Genomic DNA, 13,673 nt, shown 5'->3' with positions numbered 1-13,673 from the left:
AAACCCCCTGCAGACCACTACCCAATCCAAAAAACCCCCAAAACCCCCATCCAATCCCCTTATTTTATTTATAATCCAAAACCAACCCAATACATATATAACATAACTAAAATAATATAAAGGTCAATTGTTCAGAAAGTCAATTAATTAGGACCATTATAATTAGGTCAATTGTGCAAAAGGTCAATTGTATAAAGTTAATTTGGGTAATACCGCCCAGGTACTTGCACAATTTTGCACCTGCCACCATACATTGCGAGTTAATACCACTATGGCAGGGATTGTTGGCATTGTCAATGCTTGTTTCATTATGCCTCTGTCCACAATCTATACCTGCAATGACACCGTAGATCACTTTCAATTCACTATAAGCCAGAGTTGGCATTGCAAATATCTTTCAAGAGGATGCGCCCAAAATACACACCTCCGATACATGCCCCCTACAAATCACTGATATGCCCATGAACGATTGTCGGCAATTTGCCACTGTAACTAATGCTCGTCACGATGAATCTCTCTCCTCCCCCAAAACATTCCTGAACACATGACACCTAAGGAGAAGATAGTGGGTGGTAGTGGAGAAGAATGTGTGGACTGATAATTAATCTGCAGACCCATCAAACTGGTTCATGGCAATGAAACATGAAAAAGAAACAGATGGTCATGGAAATACTGTAGCACATTAGTTCTAAGGCCTGTTAAGTACCATGTGCTGGCAGGAAAACAGGGAACAGCACTTTTCATAGAGGCCGGGTGTTTTTTTCTCGACCTGAGTCTAGAGCATTAAATGTTGACACGTTATTTGACAGAGCCGAGGGCTGGGCTTTTGTATCCTGCCCTAAAACTCCCTTAAAAGAATGCCAACTAAACCGATGCTCTGACAATGTGTGTGGGGAATTCGCAACCTTTCACTTGGCTTTTGAATGAAAAAGGGACTGAGTTTTCTTTGCTGTGCTGTTTGTTGTGACTTGAATGGAACTGGGGGAAAGCAGCAGACTGGTAGAAAGCAGCATATAGGGCCTCTTCACAGGACCAGTGTGAAGTTATTCACCCAGATTTGAGGGTATCAGTGGTGTTTCAAACTATAACCACAGATGTTTGGTAGTAAACACACCAGATATTTGCACATTTATGTGGCTTTGTTGACCCGCAAACGTTTACGAGGGGACCAGCCGGGCAGTATGAGGCTATGTTCCACTAAGAAGCTGATTGCAACTTGTGGTGGGGGGTGTTTGTAGGACGTGCTTTTCACTCAGCCTTTTGGAGGCAGCTTCAGCAAGGCTAGCAGTAGGCTTCTGTTCCTGCTCAATCTGTTTATAGCAGGTTGTACAATGTACTTTGTTTCCAGAAGCTCATGTATGTTTTTTGGCACACAGTAGGCAAAGTGTTCCATTTTGGGGAACTCCTTTCTTCTACACATCCATAGTGTTGCTATGCTCTTCAGTACACTAAACAAGCATTTGTATAACCAAAAGGTCTGAATAGCCCTCCCTTTTTCTCACCCTGAATTGCATCATTTCTTTCCAACCTCTCCTCTCCATTCCCACTCTCCCTCCCGCAAAAGATCTCTAGGCTTTGATGACACCCCTTACCCTCTTGCCCCATGGATCATCATAGAAACGCCCCTCACTTTGGAAGATTATGTAAAACTCCCATAATTCCATCTCGATTATGTATTGAAACGTGGGTTAATATTCACAGATATTCCTTCTAGGAAAACACGAGTTAGGGAAAACCTGCAAAAACAAATCCCACCAAATGACCCCAATGAGCCAGTATCCTCACATAGGCTGGGTGGTTTGGGGAAAGGTCAGCCAGCAGCAGAGCTGTTGATTTCTGAACTTAAACGCTAGGTGTGGGGAAGGCACAGTTTTAAAGCACCTTGTTGGAGAGATACATACAAGTTGCCACAGGAGTCATTTCAAGTTTCCCAGGAGTGCTTTCAACAGGCAGTGCCTAGAAACATGCATTCAGAGGAGCTGTGAGCTCCCACAAGCCAATAGATCATAGAGATGACCACCCAGGACCTTCGTCACTGGGATAGTAAAATGCGTGTTTCACCTCCTTTAGCTACACCCACTAGGAGGGAAGTTGCATGCTGGTGGCATCTTAAATCTGTATGATGACACATAGCCTCTCTTGAAAGAAGGGGGACTGAAATGTGTTTGTACATATTTAAAGAACGGTTTACCTGATCATGCTCCATTGTGTCCCAGCTTGTTTCCACCAAACTCACCACACCCCAGGTCAACTTTCAAACTGAACAAAGCCTCACTATCAATGCACATGCTCCATGCGTGGCCTGGGCAAAAATGATACAATGCGTGTGTCTGCCTCTGATTGCTGAAGTTACTAGGCAACAGATTTTGTAGAAACTTATGAGGGGGCTGCTCATTACAAAACAAAGAGTTCAGGCCTGAAACGCCAGATAAACTGTGCGATTGGACAAAAAATAAAATGAAAAAGTTAAAGTACTCCACTACTCTCTAATGCTGCATGTAAAAGAGGCCCAGGCTGCAGTGGCCTAACGGGAAAACTCCAGGTGTCCCACTAAGCCAGTCCAGGCCTGGTTCTGATAGTGCTTTAAGGCAAGTGATAATTCTTTTAGAGCACGGCTCGCCTGGTTAAACACTTTGCATTTTCTGGTAAACCCTCTTTAAAAGTCATTACGACCCAGGCGTTAATCATGGCGCTATTAGCGACATGGTTGACGCTGGTACCTTACCGATTCCGCCATGATGAATGGCAGAGTTACCGCCCCATTCCATGGTTGGCGGGGTGGTAATTCCCCATTCACCATTGGCCCTTCCCCTTCCCATTTTTGCCCCCATAGGGCTCAATGGAAATGGGGAAGGCGGTAATTACAGTACCGCAAATTGCGGTCCCGTAATTACCTCCAAGGTCCCTTTGCGGGTCCCATCCTTAACGGCTGGTAAAACCAGCTGTTAAGGGAGGACCCGCAAAGGGACCTCGGAATTGGGTGGTAAGGGATTACCGGCACCAGTGCCCTTACCTGTACCGGTAATCCCTTACCGCCCGGGTCGTAATGAGGCCCATTGCTTTTATAACCGTTCACTTTTAACCCATAACTAGCAACACAGCCCAGCAGAAATATCCAAACTCAAATGCATTCTGACAGTACCACTTCCGAGCCACTGCCCAGGTCAGGCGACACCTTCCCCCTGGATTGTTCCACTTGAAGGAGGCATGGCACCTTACTTATCCATTTATTCCATGACTTTGGCTAAGTGTCCCAGCATCAGTTGGCACCATAGGGGTAAAAGAAACACATTGTCGGTACTGTTTGAGGGGCATTGAGACTGAGTGACTGGTCGCTTGACTTGTAGCAAAAGGTCAGTAGGATGAAAAGCTTGGTGTAGGCAAAATATCCACCTGTGGCGTGAAACATGTAACATTTTGTCCAATGCTGCTTCAGTACATTTTATGCAATTACCATTGTTTCGTGCATCAACTTTGTCCTGGCGAAATTCAAAAATGATTGCATGAACTATGGATGTTCGGCGAAGCATGTCGAAGGATAATCCTGGTGAATTTCACCGTTTTCACTTCTCTGCTGGGTATTTTGCGCACCCCTAAATAACAGCCTAATGGAGTCTGGTTTGTATTGAGGCCTTGAGCTGGAAAAAAAGCAGATGTTCTCTCCCTGGAATCTTCCGGGATCAAATGCCAGGACCTGCAGACACAGACCCAAATCTTAATGGGTTTTAACCTATTCAACACGGGTGGCAATGATTTAACAGCTCATAAACAAAGTGTGGTGTGGTTTTCTTTTCCTGAGACATTTCGATAAACCCAACTATGACACCAAGAGACACATGTTGTCTCCTGGATTCCTCAAATCATCAAGAGCATGGTTCTGTTCGGTCTAAATTTGTATGTTTTGTGATTTGCACTGCCTGATACTGAGGTTAACAAAGCGTGAGAACTGTACCCTTTTGAAAGTTGGGTCTAGCCAGGAGTACTGTAAAATAAAAGTATCAAAGAGAGTCCCCTTCTGTCACTAAATACACCTGCCTGCCTACATAAGGATCATGTTCTATTTCCACAACAGTTAGACTTCTCACCTTCTTCCTGCCCACATGCAGAATTCTACTTCGAACAGAACACACCTGCCCTTTCACCATCAGCTATTTTTACTTTATTGCATTACAAAACTAGTTCTGTAGGAATTGAATCATGTATGTCACATAGGTTCCTGACATTAAACCGAAATATTGTTATTTTTTTCTCACCGAATGTAGGTAGGTTTAAGAATGAATATCAACACGGTACATACACCTACTCTACCAAATCATACCAAAATAAAGAAGCTTGCCTCCATGTCCTTCAGAAGACTGCAACCAGAGTGTCATCTGACAATCATTGGAAGCAAGACGACACAGAGCAACACAGGTTCGATCCCCGAGTCCGCCCTTAGAAACCTCTGGTTATTAAGCGCGTTATAAATAACCCATCATATCATTACTTCTCTGCCTCCCTATGGCACTCGACACGAACCTTCCCAACATAAATCACCCATTGGAGATCCCTTACCTATAGTCAACGATGAGCATATCTGAACAAAACCTGCTTCAGATTAGTTTACCACACGGCAGCTCGATAGCGGTCTACGCCTCCCTTACAAGGACTGTGGCAATTGAACACACTCCGCACGAATGTGCTCACAGAGATTAGGGGATTAATCACCTTTCATTCAAAGTGTGCTCCCTGTTTACTGATGGCCTCAAAGGACCACTCTTCAATGCCGGAAATGCGTCAGGATGATGGAGATCGTACAGCTGCTTCACATGAGTCTGAACCTAAATATATCATCTAATGGACATGAAAAGGGTAGCAACATAAGGTGGATCATGGCAGCAGAGGCCTTCCTACTAAAACTATTTAAAGTGGGATGCTGAATCCTGTGTCCCAGGGGACCTGCAAAGATATGTCGAATTTCGTTCAAGTTGGGTGCAGCCTTAGCGGAGAAAAAAGACATGTTAGCATAACATTCATCATTTTGGGATCAGGAAAGAGGTTGCAAAATCACATTGCCTACTTTTGTGAATTGTAGCGTCTTAAGTCAAAACAAACTCAGCAGCGAAGAATGTACACAAGCCCATTGGGCTGTTTGCAACATATGCCTGTTAACGGACTAAACTGCCATCCTGAAAAGTTTATTCTGGTAAATGCAGTCAGATGCAAATGCATTAAAAAAAACATGCATATATAGCCTCCCAATCGGCACAGTAGAACACTCTGGCTGGCAGCCAGAAATTCTTTGTGTCACATTTTCACAGCATTTCATCGTTGCATGTCCCAACATAGAGGTCGGTGGCTGCTTCCCAGGACTTCCACTAACAAAGATGCAAGTTGACTGATCGGTCCCTCGCTTCCACAATTTGGAAGGATCCCACTATTGATATCAACCACGTAGAGAGAAAGCAGAGACATTTTTTAATTCCATGTGAGTCGTTATAGGATTTTTTTGGAAACACATATTTAGTGTCTCAGTTTGCCTATAAACATTTAACTTTGTTTGAGCAATCGTTACACATTTTTAATATGAAAATGTCATGTGTTTAAACCACCTAATAGCAACTGCCCTGAAGGGGTAAAAGGCTGAGTGGTAGCCAAGCTGTCACATTAGTACGAACCAACAGTGATCCCAAACATAAAGCAGAAACAGTCAGAGTGAAGAAATACACCTCCTTTGCGTTTTGTGGTCATGTGGGCCGAGGGCTAGCTGCACTCTCAAGAAGGGAGTGAATGTGGTAACAGTGGCAACCCAAACAGCAATATCACAACAGTCCAAAATAATGGAATGTCCAATCAAGCTTCCATGATCATTTATATATGCTTTAATTAAATACACCAATATGCAATACAATTGAACTTGAACATCATTAAAAAATACCCACACCTGTAGAAAGAACAAGGACCATGAAGAATGTAGATAAACACTCTGAGTAATGTAGCAGGCGTGACAGGCAATGCATTGCAACAATATCACTTAAAAGGAAATGTCTTTGTATACACATGTGCAAATGGTTGGCTTATCAGTCTATATGGTCCCAAAAGTGGACCAAGGCGGTTGGACCTCATACCTCATACCTGCATCTTGTGCGATTCGACAGCATTAAACCAGGTATCTCTGGGCAATTCTTACAGGTTGAACAGGCTCGACCAGTGGCGTCGGTCATTTGTGCATTCCTTTGTTGAATATTAAAGGTGACAGTTTGAGATAGTGTTTGATATGCATGGAATTCATTTTCTTTACGTAGATTTTATATTTTTGATTCAGGACACAAATATGTTTTCAATTACATACGTTGTGACTGTTTTATGAATTACACAATTTCTTAATAATGGAGGCATTATATGTCTATATTTTTATATTTTGTTTGTATTTTGCCCTGATGATGGACCTTGGGGTGTGAAATGCATTGGCTATTTTTGGTCTGCCACTATTGCTTATCAAGATGAAGACACAGATATATTAAAGACGGCTGGATAGAATGTACATCATTTGAGAACATGTACAACTCAAGTCTTATAAGGTTCTTTGCAACCCAGCACACCCAGCACACCCTGCACTCAGAAAGGATTCAAAGGTGATTGTGTGGTTTATACAGATACCCCTAGTTGCACTTCCTGCGAGCCAGCTGGCGTGTACAAAATATTGACATTGAAATTCATGTATGGTTATATTCGACCGATAAAACTTAATTCATGTTTTAATGTTTTGGGCCTCATTACAACCCTTACGGTACGGAGTGAACGGCGCTGTAAAAGGTGCCGGCGCCGTTCACTCCGTACCGCTGCATTACGAGTTCCCCTCGCGGGACACGGTAAGCACGCCTTGGAAAACCAGACGTGTTTACCAGGTCCCGCGAGGGGAAGAGGGAGCAAACAACGGGCCATTTCGTAATCCCGTTGTTTGCTCCCTCTCCCATTCCCATTCAGCCCTATGGGGGCTGAAATGGGAATGGGGAAGGACCGTGTCTGGGTCCTTGGAGGGAGGAATTACCGGGCCTTCCGAACTCGGAATGGCCCGGTAAGTCCTCATTCCAAGGACCCGGACCTCGATGCGATTTCGGCGGCAGCCATGCCGCCCAGAGCGGCATGGTTACCGCTCAACTCGTAATGAGGGCCTTTGTGTTTACTCATAAGAACTCGAAGGGGGTCTTAGGCAAGGACTCCTAGCACAAACAAATCGGAGAGTGGGTGCACCATCTCAACACTAGCTGAATACAAGTGTGCCTCAAGTGCTGTGCTTTGGGAAACAATGCAAGCGTCTTGCTGCAATAATTTCCTGCATGCTTTGCAGGACGGAATTCATAGTGAAAACTGCATATCTCACTGTCCTTCAAGGATGAAGTCATCCCTTAGGTGTGTTTAGAATAAGAGATGGAATTCTCCAAATACGTGGAGCCTCATTACGAGTATGAAGGTAGCCTTGCCCTTAATAATAGCATGGCTGCCTCCATACCGGGTTCCATTACCGGGTTCCTCCAATGAGGACTTACCAAGCTATTCCAACCATGGAGTACCCAGTAAGTTCTCATTGGAAAAACCCATCCCCATTCCCATTTGAGCCCCCACAGGGCTCAATGGGAATGGGGAGGGAGCTAATAACGGGCCCGTTAATAACAGGCCCGTTATTAACTCCCTGGTCCCCTCGCGGGACCCGCTAAGGCACCTGGTTTTACCAGGCGTCCTTACCCAGGCGTCCTTACCGGGTCCCGCAAAGGAACCTCGTAATAGGGCATCCCATAATGAAGGATGCGGTCCCGTACCGGCACACTTCATTACGGGAGTGCCATGGCCCTAATGAGGCCCATGGTCTTGTTTGATGTAGTTTTCTTACCTATCAAAGGAAACTCTTTTATTCCATGGAAGTATCCCTTGTCTCCATTTTCATGAGACGATGAGCTAGGAGAATATATGTACACAATTAAGGACCTCTCCCAATTGAATATGTGTTTATGTTCATGTGTACTCATTTGTATAGTGCTGAACAGTCCGAAAAGAGCACCAGAGAGCTGAGGAAAAGCTCACAGACTAAGAGCATGGAAACAAGGCAAGGGCGGGATGGTGATGGACAAGGGTTCTATGGAGGTTTTCAGACAGAAAGAGGACCAATGCTGCGAATGTCCACAGGGAGCGCATTCCAGGGCTAGACAATTGGAATTGAAAAGAACAGCCCGTAAGCGTTTAGCATATGTGGCTGGGCACAGAAAGCATGAAGGCATCTTTAGAAGGAAAGACTCTGTTTGGCACATACCAGATTATTCAAATAAAGGGGTGCATGACATTAAAGAGACTTATGTGCCAAGGTCAAACAGTTAAACTTCACCTGAGCAACAATGCGAAGCCAATGTAATTTTCTCAAAACCCGAGACCTGAACCCTTTGCGGAGTGTTAGTTACAATCTGGGTGGCCCTGCTTTGCGTAGCACCGAACCAATGAAACACATCCTTATTAGCCCCCCATAAAAAGCACATTACATTGGTCCAACTTCATGACAATTGTGGCGCAAGCAATAGTCACACAGTTTGACATGTTTAATAAATGGTGAATTTTAGAAAACAACATGACATAATAAGAGGAAGTGCCAATGATGGTATTGGCATGTGTTCCCATAGAGAGGGATGTGTGAAAAACAACACCTAAAGACTGTCCTGAAGTGTAAAACTTTGAGAGAGAAAAGGGGACGCACGAATACGTAGATGAATGTTGTGGCTTTAAACATTTAAAGTAAGTAGAAGAAACTCATTATTGGATTGAGGAAGCCAGTTCTTCCTCTTCTACAGCTCGAATATGGACTGGATGCAGGCAATGCTTTCAGTAGGCGTCCCAGGGAACTCAAGTGTTCCTACTATGAGGGTGTGAAAGTCCTTGTTTTTTTATTATTACCATAAATTGACGCATGTATTTCTGTTTCTGAAAGGGAGGTCTGCTAATCAAAATGCTCTATGCCAAAATTAAAGTGCACACAGGTGACCTGCTGCAAGCAGTCAACTCAGACGACAGCATGAGCTTTGCTGTGGCACAGAGCATGCTCAAAGATCACATGTGCATCCTTGACAGCTGCTGGGACAGAAAGCCACTGCTGGCAGAGGTAGGAATTTAACATCTGCACCTCTGATCTAAATTGTACTTATTGTCTGCCTTAACCAGTCTGGTGACAGATAGGTAGGTTAAAAGAAATCATGCTTGGTTGTGGAATGGTGACTGATAAGAGCGCACAAGTATAGGCCACAACAATCTGATATCAAATGAGTGTTAGCTCTGTGAGCAGGTCTCAGATGTGACGGGCAGATGTGTATTGGCATCTAGGCTGAGTGTCTCCACAGCTGCCTCGTGGAATAGTAGCAATGATGATGCCTTCTTTGATTCTCTAGTTGAAAGGGACAGACCTTCACCCATAAAACTTCCCCTGGAGGTGTCCTAGGAGTGGTGCTTCAGAGGCAGCACTGACATAAAAAGCCTGCCTCACATCAGGGTGCAGATACATGGAATTTTTAAGCCAAGGGGTGCAGGAAATGGGGAGCTAGAAAGACCAGATAGGGAAGGTAGGCCTACAGGGGGATTCTACCATCTAGTTTTCTGTTACAGCTCTTTTCGATTTCCCTTTACCCTCCTGTAAGGAATTGCGTTCTGGAAAGGGTGCAAAGCACTGTTTTCTTTTATTTTGTGAGGCTAATTATGTCTCTAAAAGGGGGTAATCTGTCAACTAGATTGCCATTTTCCATCAACTCCATGCCAAAAGAATAGTGCATTCGTACCCTGCTGCATCAGTAGCCTGAACTGCTGTACCTGCTCTACTCGTGGCACAGAGCTGGTTTGAAGGTCAAGAGATGCCCACTCAGCCAAGGCAGAGGCATTATTTAAGTTATGCCCCCCTGTACCCAAAACTATGATGATCAAAAGTAACCCATGTTGGTGGCAAGGTAAACTCTTAATAAAAAGCTATGCTTACGTTTCGGCATAGTGCAAGGCACTACTTATGATCAAGACCACCACATTCCAGTTTGTAGTGCACACGTGTGTCAGCTCCTGTGAATCAGCTCTACTGTGGAAGGTGTGTACTATGGTCAGCCAGGAGTAGCTCCCCCAAATGGTAGGACAAGAATCTGGATGGCCAAGCCTCCCCTTTGATCTATTTGTGAGGGCAGGTAACACCCTCTGACCAAAACAGCCACAGAGCAAGCAGGTGTCCTGGGTTCAGGCATCAAGCAAGCACACCGATTCAAAACGAGCAGTCTCACACCAGGTTGCTGCATCTCAAAGGTCTTTTGTTCTCAGTGAGAAGGGAACAGAAGAGATTATGAAAGGCAGGAGTTCTCTAGGAGATGGCAGAAGACATAGCATCTTCATTCTCACTGTTTCTCTCTACCTTTCCTATCCCCTCCACACCCTCTGGTGAGAAACACTTTGGGTGTGACATCAGAAGAGCAAAGTCCACTCTATCCAAGAGCCCGAATTGTACCCCTAACTCAGATTAGCTTTAGTCCAATCCCCATAGGACTTTTGTCTTTTAAAGAAGGGATCTCCCACCGCTTTAGCATATTCACGCAGTTCTTCACAGATGCTTTAAGGCTGCAGATTCCTTCTGAAGATCTCACTGGACTTCCTTTGGGACAGTTGCACTTTCTGAAGCCCTCACCCTGAGGTGAAGCAGTAATCATCCAAGACAGAAACACGATCTTCCTCTACCTCTCCCAGGGTACATTGACAGTAACCTCTGATGTGGTCAGGACCTAACAGTCTGCACCAGAATCTCCTACAGCTGGGAGAGCAGATCCTGAATGCAACCATCCTATCCTCGACTCCTCCTCAGCGGGCCTCACAGCAAATGTAGGACAAGACCAGCCAAAGCACCCTGTTCTACTGCAAAAAACTGGTAGATCTGTGATCACCGCAACTGGACGAAAAAGTCCCTGGCTCTCGTTGCTGCACTCCTCCACTACATCGAACATTGTTTGCACCTTCAACCAGCTCGACATGGAATTGTGTCCTAGCTAAAACCTATCACCTGATAGACCTGAAGTGACTGCTCAATGTTGCAATCTGAACTAAATTACTGGAGAGTCACACTCCGACTCTAACCAGGGGTTACAACCACAGCTCGAGCTAGATAGCCCTTGAATTGCACCTCATTGATCACACATCATCGTGTGCACAAGCACTTTTTGGGCATGTCTATGCGCAGAATGGAATTACCATAACAACCAATCTTGACCCCCCAAATAACCGGACAGTCTCAAAGAATATGGCAAAGTACTACTTTATTATCAGCTCAATGAAGTAGGGAAATCTGGCAAAAAACAGATTGTAGTCCACTAACTCTCGAATTCATTTTAGGTACGCAAAGGCTTTATACCTTGAATTTAATAAAACCTATCAGACGGGGGGATTGATCAGGGGAACATATCTACTTAAAGGGTTTATAAGTGTTATTAACCTTATTGGCTGCCCTTTATCTGACAGGCAAGCCTCGGCGTTCCCTTTAACTACGTATAATACAGATTATAGCATCATAAAAGCAGCAGATTGGCTTCTGCAACAATGTATGCTCACCATTGCATAGGCCTTTTGATGGTTGGCATTCTCTCCCAACCTTGGACACTCGGCTCGTTAGCAGCAGGCAAGCAAAACGAAACTCAGGTGCAGAGAACAATGTCAGACTACTGCCCACTTGCCCAATTAGTCTACCATCTCTTGCTGGCCAAACATTCAGCCAAGGGTTCTCCTTTGTACTTGACCTTGCTGCATGTTATCTTCTCTGGAACTTGGGGAGTTCGGGTACATTGCTATCTTTGTCTGAAGCTCATGAATAGGCCTTGTTTCCTGGTCTTACACCACGTGTGAAGAGACCATGATGTTGTCCATTTTGCCTTTTATTTAGTGCTATTTGATTAAATTATCCTAGGTGTCATTACCCTCTTCAGCCTCTGGAGACTTGGTTGTTCAGTCTCACATATGCTTTTCTGCATCTTTAATCGTCAATACTTGGCATTTGCAAATGTTTGTTCGTTTACTTAATATAAGAGAAATATGTCCTGCGTACATTGCTTATCTTCGATGACTCCCCTTGTACCCTTCAGAAGCTTCTCGCTGTGGCATCATTGATCTCTGGCCAACAGCTATTCTTTGTTTATGCACAAATTTGTATTTCCAGCTTCTGTCAGCTCTCTCCTACAAGCCTTTTGCTTACTATCATTGAAAGCCGCTTCACTCATGTTATATTTTCTACTGCAGCAGGCTTCTATGTAACTCATCGACCTTGCGTTTCTGCATATATGCATTCACTACTCATCTGATTACTTATCTTCTTTGTATATATGGTTTCTTCTTACTTGTACATATGCTTAACCTTTTTTCTTCAGTACATCTCCATTCTTTAAAATGTCTTATATCATTTCAGTGTGTCATTGTATCTTCTCCATATGACATAACTTTGCACCTGTCAGGTCTCTTTACAGCTCCTGCTACCCTTTCAGTTCAAGGGTACATTCGGTATGGGAGTACATAACATATCTCATACACTTTGCGCCTTAAAACACTTGTGTACAGGCGCGTTATAAATGCCTTATCATATCATATCATTCAGCACTGGAATATTACCAGTTGTCATGCACAGTGTCTTCTTGTTATTCATCCAATAGGTCAGAGGTGAGGGGGTGGGGTCTATCAGTGATGTGCGCTTCTGCTCCTCTACATTGCCCACTCTGGTTAAGTCCTCGACCACCTCCTCTACCTCAATTCTCTTAATTTTTCTACAGAACAGCTTCTTCAAGATCCATATCTTAGTCACCCTCCTTAGGTCACCTGCATTCTTGATGTGTTCATCCACACTCCAGGTCATATGGCATCACTCCCCAGTTGATTGACAGAACACCCAATGCCCTACATTTGATTTTATGATCTTTGGGTAACAAAACTTTGTTCCTATGGGTACCAGAGAACTTTCTTTCAGGTGTTCCAGAGTGGTGTTTTTAGTCTGTGTGTGCTCATCAGTCGAAGCATTCATATCAATCATTATCTTCCTCCCAATTGCTTTCTTTGCTGTCTTCTTGCATTGTCCTATGAATATTCTTATAAGACAGACTCCCAGCAACACTAACACAAGTATTGCTCCAAGTAGTTTAAAGGCATTTGCCAACCCGGTTGCAACCCATGAAAACAGGGACAAAAAACAATCTTCATCCTCGGTTTCGTCTACTTTTAGTTATTTATTTTACTGTTCATTTATAATGCACTTAATATCAGCTTGTGGTTTCTAAGTGTGGGATCGGGATTCAAACCTTCGTTGTCTTGATTCCAAGATAAACACGTTGCCCCTGAGCTATCCTTTCTCCACTTCATTCACTAACTTTGTATGCAGGGTTGACAGCATAGTTATTGCTTCTGTCAGTGTTCCATTTTCTCCATCATGGGGAGCAATGAATGTACAGCAAGAAGGCCCGATCTTGGCACACACGCCTCCTTCCATTGCTGTAAATCCAGGAAATACCTGTTCTGGAGGGTCATGAGTCTGAAGGCCCTCAGTTCTTCTCTGATCGCATTGAATCCTTTTATTGTCATGTTGATTGTTTGTAGCAGCTCCCACCTAGTGATCTGTCACCACTTGGTGTTTACTGCAGCCAGAATTCCTGGCAGGAATA

The sequence above is a fragment of the Ambystoma mexicanum genome, chromosome 1p (assembly GCF_040938575.1).
Source record: "Ambystoma mexicanum isolate Mex_15411 chromosome 1p, UKY_AmexF1_1, whole genome shotgun sequence".
In the NCBI taxonomy this organism is placed as follows: Eukaryota; Metazoa; Chordata; class Amphibia; order Caudata; family Ambystomatidae; genus Ambystoma; species Ambystoma mexicanum.
This window is presented reverse-complemented; position numbering follows the sequence as displayed.